The sequence below is a fragment of the Protopterus annectens genome, chromosome 6.part0 (assembly GCF_019279795.1).
Source record: "Protopterus annectens isolate FY-2018-M chromosome 6.part0, PAN1.0, whole genome shotgun sequence".
In the NCBI taxonomy this organism is placed as follows: Eukaryota; Metazoa; Chordata; order Ceratodontiformes; family Protopteridae; genus Protopterus; species Protopterus annectens.
Genome location: NC_056737.1, coordinates 570,102,823 through 570,125,579, shown reverse-complemented (window position 1 = coordinate 570,125,579; position 22,757 = coordinate 570,102,823).

The window sequence follows — 22,757 nt, the reverse complement described above, 5'->3', positions numbered from 1 at the left end:
CACCCCAAGAACGACCCTGACAAACCCGGGGGGTAGTTTCTCCCCAGCGGGGGTATTGCAAGTTTTTCCAGAAACCCAATAAAGGGAAAACCAGTGGGAGCATCTGGGTTTACTCCCGGGGCCCCACATGGGGGTAAGGGACCCAGTTAAAGCCCAATGGGATTTCCTTTAAAATGGAAAGGGGCCCCCCCCGGGTTGTTTCGAAACCCCTTTCCCCCCGGGGGGATTGGGGGGGCCCAAAATCCTTACCCCCATTAAATCCCCCAAACCACCAGAAGTAAATGGGTGAAATTTTAACCCTTACCTTGGGCCCAGTAGGAATTTTTTTCCCCCATGGATGGAAGAACCCAAGTTTTGGCACCCAAATAACTAAAACCCCAATTAAATTTTGTAACCCTAAAAAAAAGGAAAAAAATTTGCTCGTGGGCCCCTTTTTGGGTCGCTGGTGGCGTCCCCACTATCGGGGAAAAACCCAAAGGGGGAAAACCTGCCATGGGACAAAGGCTTTTGGGGAAAACTTTTGGACACCAAAAGAAACTGGGGGAAAATGAAAAACCCTGGCCAATGGAACGCCACAAGTTCAAATTTCAATGCAATTTGTCCAAAACCCCAAAATTTTTTTGGAAACATGGGGTTTTTCGTAACCCAGAAAGCCAGGACAGGCAAGTGCTTGACCACCGTTTTTGGGTTATGACAAGTGCCAAAAATCAGGACTTGGGGAAAAAACCCAGTTGGTCCTGAATGGTACACCCAGCCCCCCTGAAGGATGGAATGGGTAGTCAGCAGCCATGGGATTGGGGAAAAAGGGGCTCTTTTTGGCAATAAAGTTTCCCCCTGGGAGGGATGTGGGGTTACACCCCCTTTCTCCCCACCAAAAGAAAAGCTCCACGGAAGCTAAACATTGAAATGTTAAGTATCCCAGTGTCCAGAGGCAACCAGGGAGGAAAGCAAAGAGGCCCCATCTGAAAACCCTGGTGGAATTACCAGTCATAAGGATCACGGGAAATTGGGTCAGTAACCCCCTAAAATTTGGGACCCCTTTAAAAACACACTAATTCCCAGCAAAAGGGGGACAGCCCATCCCGGAAAAAGGGGACCTGGGGAAACACATAAATGGCCCCCAAAAACCCAAAGGGGAATTAAACAGGCTTTCCCATAAAAAAAAACATTTTAAATGAAAAATGGGGATCAAGTTCGGTGATTTGACAATAATGGGGATATTTCCTAGGGCCCTTTGGGTTTTTTTAAACATGTAACCCTGATCTTTGGATGTAACCCCATTTGTTTCCATTAAAAACCGGGTTTTAGACTACATTTGGGTATCAAAAGCATCCCATTGGGCTCGGGTAAAAGCAGGGGCAAAAAACATTCATTTACATTACATTGGTTCCGTGGGACCCAAAATTTTATCCGAATCACCGGGTTGTCCACCAAACCACGCCGGATGGCACAGCAACAAGCCCCCCACTTTTAATTATGAAAAGTGTCCATAAAAAGCAAATATAAACGAAATCCCAGTGTGTCCAAAGGCGCCCACTCCCAGTCCCCAAAGGTGTTAAGGGTACCGAGGGTTGCAGCCATGGGTCCTGGGATGCAGAAATGGGGCCTGGTTTGGGAGATTTTTTTCCGCCCGTGGGGGGGATGTGGGTTAGCACATGCCCCCCCACTAATAATGAAAAACATCCACGGAAATGCTAAATGCAGTGTGAAATGTGTACAGCCCATACCATGTCCAGTAGGAAATTTCCCCATGGATGGACAACTCGCCAAGATGGCAAAAACTGAAAACCCCGGTGGAATTACACAGCTGCAGTAAGGCATAACACAGGAAATACAGTTAACTACAGTGGACCCCCCATAAAACAGATCCCCAAATCCGGCCCCCACTCAATCTGCCAGCAAAAGGGAATATGGGGAAAAATCCCCTTGGGCCCAATACCCAACAAGCAACTGGAACAAAAAAATAATGGCACACCAACAATTTCAATTTTAAAGCCTTTGGTGTATTGGGCCCAAAAATTATAAGGAACATCTCATGTTATTTTAAAGGGCACAGTGTGGGTAGTTGCCCCAATTAAGGTTGGCGGAAAAATAAACTTTGGGGAAAAAATCGAGTTCATAAAAGTCCCCCCAACCCACATGGGATTTAAACCTGGGTTCAGTTCCCGGGATAAAACTGGTTTGTTGGCAATAAGTTGTCCCCCTAAATTGGGTAATTTTCCCCCCCAAAATTAAACCCACAAAAGAAAAGAGGGGGAAAAACAGCCCAACCCATTTCCCTAAAATTTCATAGGGAAAAGGTCCCCAAGAGGACCCAAATAAAACCGGTAATTACCAGCTGCAGAAGGGCAAAAAAGGGAAAATACAATAGGGCACAGTAGACATTCCCCAACGTTAGGGGAAATCCCGGTCCAGAAATTTCCCCAGCCCCAAAAGGGGGACACCCCCCAAAAATGGGGACCTGTGGCACATCCAAATCCCCAAAAAACATAAGGATTGAAAATTGGGTTTCCCCAAAAAAAGGGTTCAAAAATCTGGATCAATGCTGGGGGTGTTTGGCAATAATGGGGGTTTTCCCTTTTGGGCTTGAGGATTTGGTTTGAAAGCACAACCCTTTTTTCTCACTAAAAAGGGCAAACTTTAAAGGGATAAACAAATGAGGGGAAATGGAGCCCATCCAGGGGCCAGTAGAAAATTCATTTACAAGCACGGGCCAGTGGCCCCAAAAATTTACCTGCAACCGGAAATACAGCTGATAGGCACACAGAAATGAAAAGTGAAGGTTTAGAAAATTCCATAAATCAGACAATGCAAAAACCCCCCGGGGTAAAGGGGCCCAACCCCGCCCACAAAGGGGAATTACTGCCGCCATACCTGGGACAAAATGGGGCCTTTGGGCAATAATCCACCGCCCTGGGAGGGTTTGGGGTTAAACCTACCCCCACTAATAAGAAACATCCCGGATAATGCTAAATGGGTGTAAAATGTGACAATCCCAGGCCAGAGGTTCCATGGATGGAAAATAGAAAGGCACCCTACCTGAAAACCTTGGGGGAAATTACACCCATGGTCAGGAAAACAATGGGTACGTAGCACCCCATAAAATGGGAAGGCAAACAGCCCCAATCCCGGAAAAAAGGGGGAACCCCCATACGCGGAAAAAATCCCCCTGGGCCAAAACAATGGACAAAAAAGTCAACTAAATCAAAAGGGGGAAATTGTTCCCATTAAAGAACCCCAAAATTAATGGACAATTTTTTGGGTGGGAGAAATACAGGGGGGAAACTTTTGGGACCTGGGGAATTTAAACCATTCAGCTTGGTTTAAATTTGGGGTTTCAGTTCAAATAAATGGGGACAAAATAAAAGAAAACCCCCGATTGGGCATACGCACATCCCATCCGGGGCACACCCAAAAGTTTAATTTACTATGCACTTTGGGATTGTGGACCCAAAATTGCCGTGAAATTCCGTGGGGCCCAAAAGTGAATGCCTACTCCACTAAAATGCACCACCACGGAAGGTTATGAAAAGTTTTGAAATGCGGGCTATAACAGCCCCAGTTGCATCCATAAAATGGCCCAAACCCGCACAAAGGGAGGGAAAACCCATTGCAAACCGGGGTTGGAAAAATCCGGGGGTTTTTTGGAAATAACCGGCCCCCGGTGGGGGGGATTTTTAGACATCCATACAAAATCAAAGCTCCACGGATAATCTAAAGCAAAATGGACACCCTTCCATTCCGGGAACCCAATGGGCGACCGTGGACCCAAAACCAAAAGGGGGAAATACACGCGCAGAAGGCATAAAAGGAAAACAATGGGCACAGAGACACCCCCCTAAAAAGTAAAAATTTGGAAATCAATTGACCAGGGGGTTTACCTTCCAACAAAAAAGGGGAACCATGGAACCTTAAAATGGCACCCCAACAAAACAAACATAGGTTTTTTTAAACGGGGTTCCCTAAAAAAACATTTCAAGAATTAAAGGATCAAGTTTTTGTGTAGGCTAAAAGGGGAGATTTCCAAGGGGACTTTAATTTAAAAGCATCCAGCCTGATCTTATTTAAAATTTGGGTTCAGAAAAATGGCGCACACAAAATAAGAAAACAGACCCCTGTTAACTACACACACAAAATTAACATCCAAAACTCCTTTAAAAAATTTTTTTATTTGGAAAAATTTTGTCCAATGCAAACCTCAACAAAAAACTACATATTAAAGAAAATATGCAACCATTTTTAAGTTATAAAAGTGTCCATGAAAGGGGTTAAAACAAAATGTTGGTTAAGGGGTAACCCCTTGACCTAAATTAATTCCGTCGGGGTTGCACCGGGGTTTGGGATAAAAATCCGGTTTTTTCTAACCCGTCCCGCCCGGGGGGGTTTTTGGGGCCCTTTCCCCCCAATAACATCTAGGGGAAATCAAAGAGTGTAAAAGGTCCCCTCCGGTAAAAACCCTAGGCCTCGAAAACCCCCTAATGCAAACCTGGTGGAAAACCAAGCGCGAAAGGAAAACCAAAATCTGGGCTCTAGCCCCCCAAAAAAAGTAGCCCCGCCAATAGGAGTAAATTGAACCAAAATGGGGACATGTTTCCCGGAAAAAAAATGGGCCCTTGGCCTAAAAGGCACTAACCGTCAGAGGAAGGTAAAGGGGGCAAAAGCCCCCACATAAAAACCCCCGGTTAAAGGATTAAAAATTGTGGCACAACCTCAAAAAACCCGGGCCCCGGCACAACCAAAACAAAAGGTAAAAAACATAACAGACACCAAAGGAAAAATTAAAAAAGGTTTTATGCGTGGTTTTCCCTTTCCCCGCACAAAAAAAAAGCCCCGGCAATACCCCAATTTCGGGGGTTTTTCGAAAAAAGCATAAAACCAAGAATTGGATAATGTTTACAAAAATTTATTTCATTCAAAATCCTTTTAAAAAGGGAAAAAGACACCCTTCCTTTCCAAAGACTAACAAATATATGGTAGCATACAACAATTAATACAGGGACACAAAAAAAAAGGGGGCAATGGTTTTAACGAACACCAAACTACATTCCTGAAAATCCCCAAAAACACACAGGCAACAGCAGCCCGGGGGGGTTCACCTCCCCCCAAACCCCACAAATCCCCCAAAAAGGATTATGAGGTCCCCCGGAAAACCTACCCCAAAAACCTAATGAAACATCCCGTGGGCCAACAGGGAGGAATTGGGTGCCCACCCAATTCCACCGCCAAGGTATGAAAGGGTATGGAGGGGGCCCCTTTTTTTGGGGGAACCCAACGGGCACCACAACCGTGAGGAATGGTCGGTTGGGTGCAAATCCAAAAAAGGAAAGGGTTTCCCCCATAGTGGCCAGCGGTCTAAAAACACCCCTCTACAGAAGTTAACAAAAACCCCATAAAAGGGAAAAACCACAAATGGCTATCATGCTACAGAAAGGATGCTTTCCGAATGGGGGTTTTTGGGTTTCGGGAACAGTGCAGGCAATAGTGGTACATCCCCCCTTTTAGGATAAATAGCAAAAAAAAAGGTGTTGCGGCGCTAAAACATGGTATTGCAAAACACTTGAAAACACACAGGGAAGCCCAATTTAACCCACACCCCCAACCCCCCAAGGGGGGTGAAATGAAAACCCGCTGGAACCACACAGGCAAAAGGCATACGGGCGGTCCCCACCCACCAAGGGGATGGCGGGTAGGGTGTTGGGCTCTAAACCCATCCCTTGAAAGCAGCTAAAAACAAACACAGGGGGCGGGTTGACCCCCCCCAACAAACCCACAACAGAGGGCACGGGATGGCCAAACCCAAACCCGTCAGGGGCATACTTCTAGGCGGGTGACATCACCCATAAGGGAATAGCTGACAATAGCCAAGGTATGTGTTGCGAAGCATCTAAAAGCATGCTTATCTGCAGAGGCTGCTGGAAACACACACACACACACAGGGAAGGGCCGGGAGCCGAACCTATGCCTACCTACATGAATTCACTACAGCATGATGCATTTACAGAATGCGCTACCGAGATTACTGAGCACAGTGCTGTCAGAGGCATACTTCTAGGCGGGTGACATCACCAGTAAGGGAATAGCTGACAATAGCCAAGGTATGTGTTGCGAAGCATCTAAAAGCATGTTTATCTGCAGAGGCAGCTGGAAACACACACACAGAAGGGCCGGGAGTCGAACCTACGCCTACCTACATGGATTCACTACAGCATGATGCATTTACAGAATGCGCTACCGTGATTACTGAGCACAGCGCTGTCAGAGGCATACTTCTAGGTGGGTAACATCACCCGTAAGGGAATAGCTGACAATAGCCAAGGTATGTGTTGCGAAGCGTCTAAAAGCATGTTTATCTGCAGAGGCAGCTGGAAACACACACACACACACACACAGGGAAGGGCCAAGAGTCGAACCTACGCCTACCTACATGAATTCACTACAGCATGATACATTTACAGGATGCGCTACCGAGATTACTGAGCACAGCACTGTCAGAGGCATACTTCTAGGCGGGTGACATCACCCGTAAGGGAATAGCCGACAATAGCCAAGGTATGTGTTCCGAAGCATCTAAAAGCTTGTTCAACTGCAGAGGCAGCTGGAAACACACACACACACACACACACACACACACACACACACAAGGGCCAGGAGTCGAACCTACGCCTACCTACATGAACTCACTACAGCATGATGCATTTACAGAATGCGCTACCGAGTTTACTGAGCACAGCACTGTCAGGAGGCATACCCCTAGGTGGGTGGTATCATCCAGAGCAAAGGCGGCCGATGGGAATGAAGACAGAGTGCGCGGTCACACAGCCTGTTACCATCCCAAGGTGGCTGTACAGTAACGGTAGTGCTGCGGTCGGCAATACCAACCAACTACTGAGCAGTACATCACGACATGAATCGGGATGCACCACATACAATCTACCCTATGAGAGGGCATCCGGCGTGCAGGATGTAGGCAGCCATTGTGGCATAACAGCCACATATGAGTCACCTGGATGGTCACCATGGCTATGCAGGATGTCATTGCCATGGCTACCGCCTAGTAGCAGACATCGGTGCCGACTGTAGTGTGTACCCGAATGGTGTACTGGCCATGCCTCTGACACCTGGCGGTTGCGAAGGTGAGACAGACATGCTCACGGGGTATCAGCGCCAGGCGACCCGGTGTGCACTGTACTGTGTGTCCATCTACAGCTGCTTACTGGGCATGCTCAGACACTTAGAATCAGCACAGTGCAGACTTGCATACACATGGGGCGGCATGGGAGGCAGAATGTGGACCGTCGTGTGTGTCCACCCACACAACAACAACCTGGCCATGCCACAGGCGTGGCAGTTGTGAAGAAAACAGGCATGCACGGGGTATCACTGCAGACGGGCATGGTGTGCACTGTACTGTGTGTCCATCTACACAGCTTCTTACTGGGCATGCTCAGACACTTAGAATCGGCACAGTGCAGACTTGCATACACATGGGGCGGCATGGGAGGCAGAATGTGGACCGTCGTGTGTCCACCACACAACAACAACCGGCCAAGCCACAGGCGTGGCAGTTGTGAAGAAACAGGCATGCACCGGGTATCAGCGCCAGGCGGTAGCGGTGTGCACTGTAATGTGTGTCCATTTACACAGCTGCTTATTGGGCATGCTCAGACACTTAGAATCGGCACAGTGCAGACATGCATACACATGGGCGATGGCATGGGAGGCAGAATGTGGACCGTCGTGTGTGTCCACCCACACAACAACAACCGGCCATGCTCACACCGTGGTATGTGCTACAGGCGCCATCCGGCATGCAGGCGGGTGCACACACGCAAGTCATGGCCAGGTAAAACCCATTACACGCACAGGGGTGGACACACATGCAGTCACTGCGTACACACACAGATGACAGCACAGGCATCCGCGGGTGCAGGCTGAACATGTACACACTGTAGTGAACACTGTAGCTGCTATGCCAGCACCATGTCATCGCTGCAGCAGTATGCCTCACGGTCCAGCAACTGCATGTGACATATGTCCAGAAGACTATGTGGCGGTGTCGTCCGTCGTGCAGAGTACACATGTACTATCAATGATCCCACAGGTGTGATGTAGTCCACCCGTACCGGTATACACGGACAGGCGTGCTCCACACATACCACGGGCCTGACACAGGTATGACACATGACTGCAGCTGCACCACAGTGAAACAATGTCCGGATATGTCACATATGTGGTTTCCTGGCTGTGTGCATGGACTGCCGCAGGACACATCTGAAGCCTGTGATGTACCACATGCATAACACAGGCGTACGTGGTAATACACACACGAAGGGAAGGCGGACACATGTCTGTGGTATGCACCCCCTACAGGGTGTAGCGGTGTTCACTGGGACACATACCCTTGTACAGTTTGCCTGTGACAGCTGTGATACCATACCACAGTACATGTTCCATGTATGTTGACACACATGTCACAATGTAGCAATGCATACACACATGGCAACAGGGGATACATGTGACATGTGTACCGTGCACGGTGCAGCCGTGCAGGAGCGGTGTCCGGTGTCCGTAACACAGTTGCAACCCCCTCCCACATGCATACCCATCATGGGGGCCGTCATATGGTGGCATAGTAACAGCACGCATGGCAGTCTGTGTGTACACCATTCGTTTAAACACCTGTCCACATGCATGTGTGCAGGTGCTGGTCACAGGTGTGTCACACACCATCCTACCCTGCCATGTGCATACAGTCTGCTATGTCGCCTTTACATGACAGCGCTGCCATTATGCATACCCATTGGCCATGTGTGATCGACCATATGTCACATTGCCACTGTAACCCCTACCACCTCCCAAGTGCAGATATTGGCACTGCTGCCAGATACAGTGGTAGTACGCAGGATGCACCACATACCGCTGCACGCCTGCACAAATCCCATGTAGCGGGTGTGGCATTCCTAGCACCAACATGTGTGCAGGAATGTGTGCCCATGTATGCCACAGATCGGAGGACTATGTGCCACGTGCCACACATCACTATACACCATGGTAGAGATCTGTACCTACCTCAGTGTGGGGTGCATCGATGTGGATGGTGTAGTACATGCAACACGTCATCCCTCCGTGTAGACATGTGGCCACCACCATGTCAGTGTGTCAACATGTGTGTATGTCTGCTGCCTGTTGAGAGGGTGTATGCAGATATAGTGTTGTGACTGGACACTGACCACACAGGGTGACCATCCTGTACTGGTGCTGCATTGTACAGCCCTGTCATTGCCATACCTGTGAGCCTTACTGGCCACCTGTGCAAGACCACCCCCTGTGACATGGCGCATCGGTGCATTGTCTTGTGAGGGTGCTGACCACACAGACAGGTGTCCCCATCTGCACACAATGGTGTGTGTGCCATAGAGGTGTACGCACCACGAATGCGGGCATATTCCTGTACCAGTACAGCATCCGACTGTCGAACACCATGCACCACAGCTGACAGGGGACACCTGCGGTCAGTAGCCAGCACACTGCGTACGACACCTGCAGAATGTCACCATACCTGTACTGTGTCATGCCATGTATGTGATGTCTCTGTCCACCGTAGCCTGTGGCACCGACCACAGGCATCAGGTGCAGTATATGTGTGGACATGTGCATCATGTACCGTGTAAGCAACGTTACACTGTATCCGGCTCCGTGCTCCACAGGTTTATGTGTATGGCCTCTCTTCCTGCAATCCCGACTGTCTGTTCTCTATATCACAAGAGCTCTGCACCTGCTCCCATAGTATTCCTACATAGGTAAAGTACATGTATACTAAATGGAGTACTACACTGGCCTAGAACCCCCTTGTGTACCCACTTCCCTATAGGTGCCTTCTGACCCGGTTACACAGCAAATGCATTCACGTTCTCTGGCATGTCAAAGGGTCAATTGCTAGCGACCTCTCCTGTTCAGATGGTGAATCTGGGTGTCCTGGCCACTGTTACAGGTGCCGCCTGGACACGGACAAGCCGCACCTCCCCCAATGAACATAATACATGTGACAGACGCAACTATATAGCCAGACAGGGGGCTGTGCTCTCTCACACCATGACCGGCAAGACCACGCGGGAGGGGAAGGACACCATGCACACCACATACCCAGTGTCACATGTGACTATCGCAAATGCTAATCAAACACATGAACACACTAAGACATACCTGGAGGCACTGTTAAGACATGTCACGAACCTAACGAGCCCTCTGAAGCAGACACACAAGCAACTGCCTTCACAAGACATAGGACATGCGACACATAGTTCTCAACGTCAGTGTGCTAAACTGTCAGAGCCACAAAGGCAACACACACACTGCCAGACTCACCTGTAATGGGTGACGCCACTGTCAGACACACCGACGTCCCACCCACCAGACTGAACAAGGGAATGATCACAGTAGGCTGCCTGCCGGGCGCTGGAATATGCCACATAACACATGCACTCAGGTCACTCCACAGCATGTACAGGTACGACGCGGTCATTGCCCATGCTGGTGTCAATGACTGGAGACATACCACCCTGGGATACATTAAAGGAGACAGAGGGCCACTCAGATTGTGTAGCCCAGGCCGGCATGTCCCTGACCCTGGGCAGTATCCCACCCTCATCAAGTATGATGCTACTATACTGGCTCAAAGTGGTCACCCTTGATAATGTGCCTGGTTACCGGTGTCAGTCTGAGGGGATCCAGATTCCTCATACCTGTGATGACATGCTTGGCACGCCACGCCCCTTTGGATGGTATGGCTCGCACCTGTCGCCCCTGGTCTTCAAGGGTTTGGCTAAGGCACCTGCCACCCCCACAGTGCCCACTGCAGGCACGGCTGGAATGATAAACCTACCACCCTACACTACAAACCTGGAGAACACACAGGGTAATACTGCTCACTGCCAGTGGTCTACGGACAAGCTGCACACCCTCAAATGCCCTCCTCAGTATGGAGGACATCGATGTCAGTGCTGTGACTGAAACATTGATCAGGGCTGCTGAGAGCACACCAGCACTATCGGGTCATACCCCACATCACACGTTCAGGACCATAACCCGGACCTAACACAGAAGGAGGGGGAGTCTCCATTTCCATGAGGGGTACACACACCTCCATGTTGCCAGAGATGCATGTAGCAGCGGGGAATATCCAGGTGCAATTAACCATGGGTAGGACTGCCCTACAGTTTGTTGCATGCTACAGACTACCCTCCCAAACCCAGGATACCTGCACAGCCTTCCTGAAGACACTGGTGAGTGTGAATGCTCTCACAACACCGTCATATTGGGTGACATCAACCACCCATACATAGACTGGGAAAATTACCCAGGACACAACACCCTACACCAAAGGTCCCAGGTGTTCATACACCTGAATGCTGTGGAACAACCATGCACCATACCCACATGGGGGGGACATATACTAGGTCTGACCATCACACATGGGGACGATATGCTCCACACAGGATGTACATCCCTCATTGGTGATGTCAGACCATATAGTGAACCCACTGGAGATCCGCATCCTGCACCCAACACCGGCATGGGAGTCCACAGTGACAACCTCTCCACAGTGAACCACACATGTCATACGACCGGTGTGGTACCCTACAAGGCCTCCATGCCAGTGGTAAACACAGGCCACACTGCTGAAACCCTTACAAATGCCTTCTATGAGCACCCCCAGGAATGTCTGCACCAAGCGATCCTGATAACATCAGGACCTTGTCCACCGAAGGCAGGCACATTGTCTGGTGGACCCCAGCCATTGACAAACCGTACAACAAGAGTTGGAGCTAATACATGACAGACCAATATCAGTACCAGGGAAAGCATCACTGATTACTACCGGCGTTAACATACGATCACTCATGCAATCTTCCAACGCCGCCTGTGGGAGTGGTACTTTAACGGACACATGGGACAACCATAGGGCCTTCCTTAGCTGTGGTAGGAACATGGGTGGGAGCACACAGTCATGCCCAGAATTACTCCAGAATGGTACAGTGATCACTGAACCCACAGACATTGTCAACAAACCAGCGGACATGTTCCATGCATACATCTACCCTCCCCCCCCCAGGAGAGGACGTATCCATCCCACCAGAGTCTAGCCTCCCAAACATCCCGTATGCCCAGGAAAGAGCTGATATCTGTTAAGCGGTGAACACAGCATCAATGGGACCAGATGGTGTCCCTGGCTGTGTGCTACACAACCTCATTGAGGCCCTCACCCCGCACATAAGGCCGCTGTTTCATCTTAGGCTTACTACGGGCTACGTCCCTGATGGATGGCATACGGCAACTGTGGTCCCACTACACCAGGGTAGTGCTCTTATGGACTGTGGACATCCCTGCCCTATCAGCTTGACAAGCCTTGTCTGCAAAGCTGTGGGGAGGTCCATACTGGAGCCCATAAATAGAGTCATTGGTGTACAGCCAATAGCGGAACATACCCACATCGACTTAGTCAAGGGCAGATCCTGCCTCCCAAACCTGCTCGACCTGTCTGGAGGGGTCACTAAGGCCATTGATGGGGGTACGTCGGTTTGCACAGACTACCATGACCTGGCGGGAGCATTCAAACCACACTCCACGCGGGCATCATGGAAAGGCTCACCAGCGTACATGTGGAGACATATGTCACACGATGGTTTGCCAACTGGATGGAGGTCACACCACACAGGGTTTGTGTTCCTGGTGCCATGTCAGATTCCAAGCTGGTCTCGAGTGGTGGCCCACAGGGCTCAGTCCTGGGCCCCCTCCTGTTCGGCATTCAACTTTCCAATGTGCATGCAAACATAGGGGGATTGTGGCAGACAAGATATGCAGATGACTGCACACCGGCCACCATACTCAACACCCCAGACACGGACATCCACCTGTGGTCTCATAGAAATGGATAACTGGTGCCAGAGCCATGGCCTGATGCTACATGCCAGGGAAGGTGTAGACCTACCCAGTGGGAAAGACATGTTCACCCCGACTTACCATTTAGGTGGTAATCCATTAAAACTGGTGGACGTGATCAGGGACATGGGTACCAAACCTGTCGGTAACCTTTGTCGACACTCACATTGCCAATGTGGTTGGGAAGACATTCCACTGTGGCCACCTGGTCATGAAGGGATTCACATCCACATCAGTGGAGTTCTTTGTACCCCTGTACTCTTCACACATCAGACCAATGATTGCGTACAACGCCACATCTGGGATGTACCTAACCTGACACCTGCAGCACTCGGAAGGACCACAAACGTTCCACAACACAGGGATAAAGGTGCTGAGACATGTGTCACACGCTGCCCGACTGAGGGGACTCTGGCTGTATACCTTCTCAGCCCGTCTGCTCTGAGGTGATCTGTGCCTGACATACACGGCCATGTCCGACCTGGGTGACATGGACATGTTCCACCTCCTAGGCTCCAAGCAAACACGTGCACAGAAGCAACTGACAGAAACCTCAACACGGACATAAATAGGACGTGCTGGGGGGACAGGGTCATCGCCCAGAGACCCCCTACAACATGGAAAGGATTCCCAGCCCATGTGAAGCAGAGCCACTGACTGACTTTGTCCAAGAGTAATCCTGGCGTGTGGATGTGTGATCGTAGGTATGTGCCAGGCATCATCTCTGTGTCACTGCTGGACAGAGGGACAGCGGACCGATGGATGTAGTATCCTCATCCTAAGGGGTGGTGACAGCCACACACACTCTGGCTAGGCTTACACATGCCGTAGGGCACATAGGCTGGTATGTACCTATGCCTATGTACCTATGTAGGGTCCATGCAGGTTGCGGTACCTGTGGTATGCTGATATTGCCAGATGTGCCTGTGGGTAACCCACAGCTACACGTGGGGGACTGATAACAGTGCTCCCAGTAGGCACATGCAAGTACACAATATTTGGCATACAGGTTAACAGACCCAACATGGTGCTACACATGTAACCGCCACGCATACCGTGTACACAGATCAATGTATGCTGCACCTGCACTACATGGTATGTATGCTGCATGATGTCGGTACACAACCCACATCACATACGCACCTGTCACCTGTCATACACAACCACTGCAACATACACATCGTGCACTATGCGGACACAGGTATCACATACACCTCTCACTATCTTGTCCACCCTGTGCATCAGAATATGTTTGCATAACCGCGCACCGATGGTGTGGAACACGGTGCTGCGGCAGAGGCTTCATCATATGCACAGGGTGATATGTGTGCCAGGGGCATAGGCTGTACCAATGGATGACATCATGTGTGTGTAAGGGCGGTGCATATACTGGGCATGACTGTGCAGTATGCATGTGGATGTGGTGGAGCCCTACAGTTGTATCTGCTGTGTGTGGGTATGTGTGTACACAGTTCAGCCATCTGTGATGCCTACAAGGGGTATACTTGTCAGCGCCAGACTGTACAGTGCAGGTTGTACAGCTCACTGTGTCTGCCTGCGGCCACGTGACCCGTGCCTGCCAGGGGTCACACGGGCACTACTGGGTGGAGGTATGGAGTGGCCGCCCTCCGATGACACATGTTCACTGGAACCATGTCCATGCTGGGACCGGCCAGGGCCATGTCCACGTGGCCTGCTGTGTCCTGGTGTGGTTGGTGTAGCACCAGCTGCACTGCTGCTGCTACCAGCACTGTGTGAGTGGGCATGAGAGGTGGCACGCACACGTCGACCTGCACGAGGTGGTGTTGCTGGCCTACGGCCATGTGTCCTATGCCTCACCCCTACCAGGTGTTCCAGCACAGACAGCTCACGCTCGCGGATTGACATGCCTCGGTCACGGATTCCAACCATCTCACCTAATCTCCTATCCAGAACATCGGCAAGCTGCTGTTGAGCATTCACCAGTGACTGGATGTTCTCATTTAAGGAACGGATTGTGGCCCTCTGCAGCCTCTGCCCTTCTTGGTTCTGCCGTTCGGCACGTGCCTGTGCCGCCATTACAGTCTGAAACATGTGTCTGGTGATACCAGCTGCTGCACCCTGTACGGCAGGTGCATGTCTACCAGAACTCCTCCTACGAGCAGCACCAGCCACATGCCTGTGTGGAACATCACCAGTCATTACACTGGCAACATGGTGTGTACCCACACCTTCTCTAGCCACCACACAGTCCTGCTCAGTGCCAACAGGCGATGACTGTCCTTCCTCTATGGGCAACGGTGATGTGGTATGTGTCGGCATCTGAACCGTGTGCGGAGATGAAGGGGACATAGGTGGGATGTTAACCAATGGCACAGCTTCTGACCGTGACGACCCTGCCTGTGCCTCATGCATATGGTCATCACCGCTAGTATCTGTGGGGACACTAGCATCAGATGGACAGCAGGAGGGGAACGCACCTACAGCACCTGTGGATACAAAGACATACTGTAAGATACATTACACACACACAGACACACACGCAGACACACACACACACACACAGACACACACACACACACACACACACACACACACGCAGACACACACGCTGACACACACACACATGCAGACACATCATGCATGTGATATTGCAGATGGCATGCAGCATTCCCACACCACAGTTCAGTGAATGCAAGCCAGACATTAATAGTGGTAGTATGCATACTGCCCTGGGGTGCACACTACATCAAGCAGGTGTCATTTCAGTAGGCTTGCAGTACACACATTCATGGTAGTTTGCATGCATCACCGTGATACACGTGTGGCCACAGGCGGGTTAACAGTACACATGGCTGGCGTCACTTTGTCATGTACACCGCAAACATGTGCGATAACATCTGGACATGTGACAATGGTGTCCCACCACATGCACCACATCAAACTGGACGTCACAGTGCAGTGTTATGTGTACAGGCTACAGATAGAATGCATGTGTAACAAGGATGTCTGTGCAGGTGTGGTTGGTGTGAGCTGTGTACATAGCTGTACAGTGGGGAGTACGGGCACTGTGCCACTGCATGGCAGCAAGACACAGGTATGTTTCTGTGCGATGCGTAACATGGACACATTGCATTGCCATGACTGCAACACAGTCATGCTGTTCCACAGCATGTATATGGTAGACATTGGTGGCACCTCCAGTGGCTGCAGACAGGCATTTCGTTTGTCTGGTGTACCACATCAGATGTACAGGGGGTCCACTACAGCTATGATCGCACTATGTGTGGACAGGGTGCAACGGTGACTAACCACTGCAGATGTGCTGTGTGGCAACATGCCTGTGGGTATCACCCATGGCCATGTTTGACTGGGTCATGGACAATTGTGTGTGATGGGCATTGTGTACACATCTCTGTGGTGGCCCATGTGACATACACCCGTACTAGTCTGAGGTGTCACATTCCTGAAGGCTATGCAGACATTGTGGATGTCTGCTATGTCGTGCGTAGGTCATGTCATGGTGTGACAATGTTGCAGACAGAACACCACGTGCATGGGACATGTAATGTGCCATGTCACAATGTGTGCACACAATGCAGGGGCATAGGTCACATTGGTGACACCTGTGTGCTGGCCAGATCACAACTCACTATGTGGTACTGTGTGCTTACCGCAAAGGCATTCCAATGCATACTACACATGCAGCCATTGTAGAACACCTCCACCATTGTATGCATAGCTGACTGCACATATCACACCAATGGGTTATGTGGTGTCATGCCGGTGTATACTAACGGTTGTATCTACTGTACATGGGTGGCGTGTGTGTCGGGTGTGCAACCTGTATACCGTGACTAGAGTAGATCCAGGTGTGCATGTCATACCTGGACACATGTGGCATATCTATACAGTGTAACATGCCTATTACTAGCAACAGTCTCACCTGCAACAGACCCATGTCTGTGCGACACGCCAGAGGTACCTGTATAGGGGCGAAACAACAGTATACACATTATCCATTACTGTAGCCACAGTAAGCACTGTGCATGTCACATCATGTACCTGTGTGGTAGCATGTGTTATGCACATGTCTGCAAACACAATGTAGCATACTGTAGTATGCAGCTTGTGTGGCCATATACCTGGCATGCGTTGGTACATTATGTGGTGTACTATGACACCCACACCTACGTCATTTATCATACACACATGCAAGACAGACTTACCAGGCAGCTCCAGGCTCGTTGGTTGGGAGACACCCACCTCCACGATGGCAGCGAGTGTTTCTGCATGTTGTTCTCTGGGTGTCCCCAGACTGGCCAGGAGCTCCTCCGTGTGTGTGAGTGGGGGCTGGGTTGGTGGCCCACCACCTGTCCCACCTTGTTGTCTGGTGATTGCGGTGGCATGCTGTTTTGCGTGCCGAATTAGGTCTGTGCAGTGTCGGCGGATCTGCTGGTAGGTGCGGTTGTTGCCACCCATGTTGTTCACCCTCCTGCGCATATCCTGCCACAAGTCGTCCCGCTGCTGTGCTTGTTGTGGCACATGGCTGAATAGTATATCGTAGTTGTCGTGGAGCAACGGGATAATCACGTCATCCTCCTGGCGGCTGAAGGCTGGCAGCCGGGAATGTGGCATTATCTGTAAGACATAATGATGGTGACAGGTCACATTTACACCGATGTACTGGCATACTGCTGGACATACATTGCTATGACATGTACAACATCTGCACAGTAATCTCTGCGATGCATCATGGCAGTGACACAGCTGACGTGTTGCCGTCACACCATTAAGCAGTGGGTTTCATATCATATCTGTGTGTCAACTCATCACACTGTACACACACCATGTTGATGGTAGCCTGCTGTGGACATGTGTACCTGCCTGCACCTGTGTTCATCTCAGTTGGCACGTGTCCCAATGTGACAACAGTTCTACTGTTCACCTGGATGCTGAGTATATGTCAGTAGGCATCATGTACGCGGCCATTATGAATGTCAGCGGTGGCACTACACACATACACATGGACACCTGTACATGCATGTGTTGTGCCATGTACATCTACACAGCACTGTACGGGTGTTGGCCAACCTGCCACGGCTCACCTGTATTGCACATGTGATACACATGGGACAATGTGTAACCATGTGACATTTGCAGGAAAGGTCATGCATAGCATGTGCGCACGCACATTGTCCACACAAACACACAGCACCTGTGACACCACAGGGTGCATCAGTGCCACATTACTGGTGTGGACAGTTGATAGTGCAAGTGCCATTTGTCCATCGCACCATGTAGGACTGTGATAGCACGTGCAGCCTTGCTGAGCAGGGCTGCATGGTATGGCAGGTTATGTCACATACATGGCACTGGGATGTGACCCACCTGGGGGGGACTGATATTGGCAGGGTGGCTGTCCATTCCATATGTCATTGCTTATGTGTATATGGACATTACACATGTCTATCAACATGGTGTGGACACTGGCCTTCTGCAAGGTAGGCTGCACGCTGCTTGGTGGGGGGGTGTATGGTGCATGCAGGTATCGCACATCCATGCATACACATTACCCCTGACAGGTGCTATGTGCTGCGATATTGTTCAACACAGTGCTGTATGTGCCCACACACTGCTATCCCGTGCACATGGATGGTTGCCTGGCCTGACATGGGTACCACATATGTCTACATCCAGTGCCTGCTGCCACCCCCATGTCAGCTGGTGCACCGCACAGCGCCATCCCGCCCACGGGGAGCGTGGTGTTGGGCACAGCATGGGTATCCATGTATGGGGACAGGGATGTTCACATAGCAGGGGCACTAATGGTATCGTCGATCGGACCATACACGTATGACGCACACCTCACACACACAGCCCATTCCGTATGTTGTTCGCAACACTGACACAGCTATACTGCTAGGCCGGGGACATTCCCAGACGTACATACACGGATGCGTGCACATCTGTCTGTGGCATGGGCTAAACTAATGGTGGGGTTCGACACATAACGTGTTTGAGTGTGGCTGGCGCCGACCTTCTGTGCACTTGTCTACACAATAAGCCTGTTCTACAGTAGGCAGCGGTGATGTGCTGTGCACATGTCAATTCTGCACATTGTGTTGGTGTCTGTCTGTCCACGGGCCAGTGGAGGGACACACAGGGGTATTAGTGAACATATATGCATGCCACCCTGTACTGCTGTCCTGCTAGCTTCTCGGGTGCTACTGTGTCATGGACATGCACACCTTACCCGAACGGGTGGTAGTGGGTTGCCACCCGTACCCATCTCCTCTTGTGGGTTGCTATGATCCAACACCGTGTTTGTATTGTATGTTCAGGCTATGCACCTGTGTGGGGCATGTGGGCATGCAATGCACTACTGCGTACCTTTGCACCCATTGCAGACCATGTCACACAGGTACACTGGCAGCCATACACTTCACAGCTTGATGACGGTACAACACGTGTTGTACACAGATAACACATATCCTGTGGGACATGGTCATATGTACAGGCATGTACAACAGTCACGTACCACTGCTACCCCTACATGATGGATATGCAGTACATGTGTCGGTACAGCAACTGTCACATGTAGTCGCAATGCCCCCTACCTACATGGCGTGGTACTGCCTGTGGGGGATATGCGTCTGCATCCATGCTATGGCCATAGCTGACAGTTGTACATCGATATGTGCAATATACCTCATTTGGTGTTCTCATGGGTGCATGTCCAACATGGCTCCGCATTGTTTGTGTCTGTCACACAGTCATTGTTGTACATGGTTTACATGCCAGCCATGGCGTACTGTGTGTGATTCCATGTACTTCATTGGGATACCGGCATTATACATTATGATGGCGTATTCCAGCCATCACATAGCCTTCCTAGATGACACTGTTAGCCAGCCAGTAGGAGGTGTTCCGCCATCTGCACATAGGTCACACAGTACGAGGGTGGCTGACACCCGTTCTGGGGACAGGGTTCTGACAGCTGTGGATGGGTGTGATGCCGTCGACAACCATGACTGCGCCTGATGGTCACATCTGTATGGGTAACATTCACAACACACACCTACCTTCACGTAGCAACACATCATCCACAACAATGGACATTCCTGCCAGAACAATGTGTGCAGTATGTCTGTATGACCACTGCAGGCACCACTCGTGGCCCCCAGCATGGCAGCCAACAGCACCAGTGTATATCCCGTGGAACCATGGGTTACGCTATTCACAACACACCTGTCTCAGATAACCCTGTTGTGGATCACAGTGCAGTTCCACACATCATGTTACACTAGGCATCATGCACTGATATGTTGCGGACGTGTGAATGGCTGTGCAACTCAACATATGCGCACATGACACATCACCTGGTACAACATGTCTGTCATACCACATGTTATTGTGACCACCCTGTGATGGCATTATACAGGCTACGTGTACTGGGACATGTGATGGCTCACCAGTATATTCACCCTCTGGGTGTGTGTCTAGCCAAGTGTACAGTAGGCGGTGGTCTGTACACGGGGACACTGTACATTGACCTACTCTGTCACTGCAACTGTTGACTATGCTCATACTGTACTTATACAGGCATGTGGTATCAGACCACTATGACGGTCCTGGTCGACCACACTGCTGTTGCACACATGACTTGCGGACATCTGCCTGGGGTGTGGAAGCACACATGTACATCTTCACATGCTATACTGCCTCTGTGGCGGTGTCACATGACTGTCTACAGCAGGGCTGTAACAGGCAGGCATGGCATGCGGTCATGTGGGACAATGCTTGCACCTTCCACTGTGCTGCACACAAGCAAGGCACACACACTAGTGCACGACTCACATTTATCTGCAGTGCCTGGGACCTGCCTCCATGCTCTGCACAGCACACCTGCAAGTACAGATTGTACACAGATCATACCTCACAAGCACATACCTGGACCGCAGCACACACAGGTGAAGGGATCCCACATCACACAATGTTTTGCATACATACTGGATATTTGCCGAACACAATGCATCGTAGGTGCTCCATGTTCAGATACCCATGTTTGTGACCGCTACACAAATTGTAACATGCAACAGAGCTTACACTGTACACCATAGGTTACATGCTGTCTGTGTTGTCATACTGTACATTGGGCCTCGGACCGCTGCTACTGCCATGTGCTGACAGCAACCCACACTTCCCTAGAGTGAACACCCATGTACCCACACATGCTTGGGCATGCACTCCACCTAGCTGGGTGACACATTACACAACACATACCATACCTACACTACCCTCAGCATGCACAATACCTCCATGTGTCTGCTGTGTTAAACCTGGGGTTATCCCCCCTGTGGTAGATGAACATATATGCTTCAGGGCCCTGCTAGCCACACCCTGGACACACACCCATTGCAGCATACATGGTACATGTGTTCTACAGCCGGTACTACTGCCGTCGGCTGACAGGGGTTGTTAATGGCATGGCACCCCAGCAGATGGACAGTCTACATGACTATGCTGACACATATCACAGTGCACTTCCGTAGCATGTACGCAATGGTAGGGACCATGCTATTCCACACAGAGGCATGGCGGTACTGGCCTTTTCACAGATGCCATGGTGGTGGTCATGTTCCATGCACATCTGCTGTATGGGCACATGTGCAGGCTGTTGCACGGTGGGTATATTCACATGTGTGGGGTGCATCACTTGACAGCCATGGTGAGTCATTGTGGTCCATCACATGCTCCAAGGCTAGCTACTTACACATGACTGCCGCACATTGCAGTGTGGGTCCTCAGGCAGTGTGGTGGTATGTCTGTGTTATTTGGCTACATCCACATTCGATGTCGCGTACAACAGTCACCCAGGCATTGCTGACTGAGATCATGTTGGCAACATGCCAGGCAATGGTGTACCTACCAACAATACACACTCTCACTCACTACAGGGTTGCAATCCATACATGGACATCGTAATGTCCCTGTGGACACATACATGGTACTGCCATGCACACATTATGTCCTAAGACACTGTCCCAATGTCACCTTCCGATCTCCCTAGCTGTTATGTCCCGCCAACCTGTTTGGTATGTGTCTCCACACCAGCCCAATGGCTTCACTGCTAGCCTGTTGTCAGACATTGTGTACCTTGACCGTCACACTGCCGCATCTATCGCACTACACATGGGTGGCACTGCATTGCACGTGTGGGACTGCATTCGTACACCCATGACTGGGCCATTCTGTATGGCACTGGGGCACATCCTCACAAACGTGCTTCACACACTCATTGATGACCTCCATGCCTTTACTGGCACCCTTGTTGGGCTTCTGTGTGCCACAGCACGCCACATACACATGCTGGCCACCTGTCATACCATTGCATGGGTGTTTGGTGTAGTACAGAGGGCATCAGATCAGACATTGTCCTCAGATTGCCCTTCAGCACCATTCCACATTCTGGTATTGGCAATGTACACATCCACCGTCACATCATACCCTGTGTCTCAGGATGTTAGGCTGTATGACTCCTGGACAGGACACACAGTGGTGCCAGCATATCATGCTACCTACTACATGTCAGGTACATGTGGCATTACACAGTCCTCAGTCATGGGGTCCCTCATGTTCACTATTTGCTTACATACACAACATGCTGTCACAGAGTACTGTCCATGCCTAGATATCCCACATTTACATACCTGGCACCATTATAGCTCCACCAACTCATACAGGTAACAAGCGTATGGGTGTCGATGTGGCAGATATATCATGTGGGTGTCATGGCATCAGGATGCATGACACATGGTGCATGCACATCACCTTTG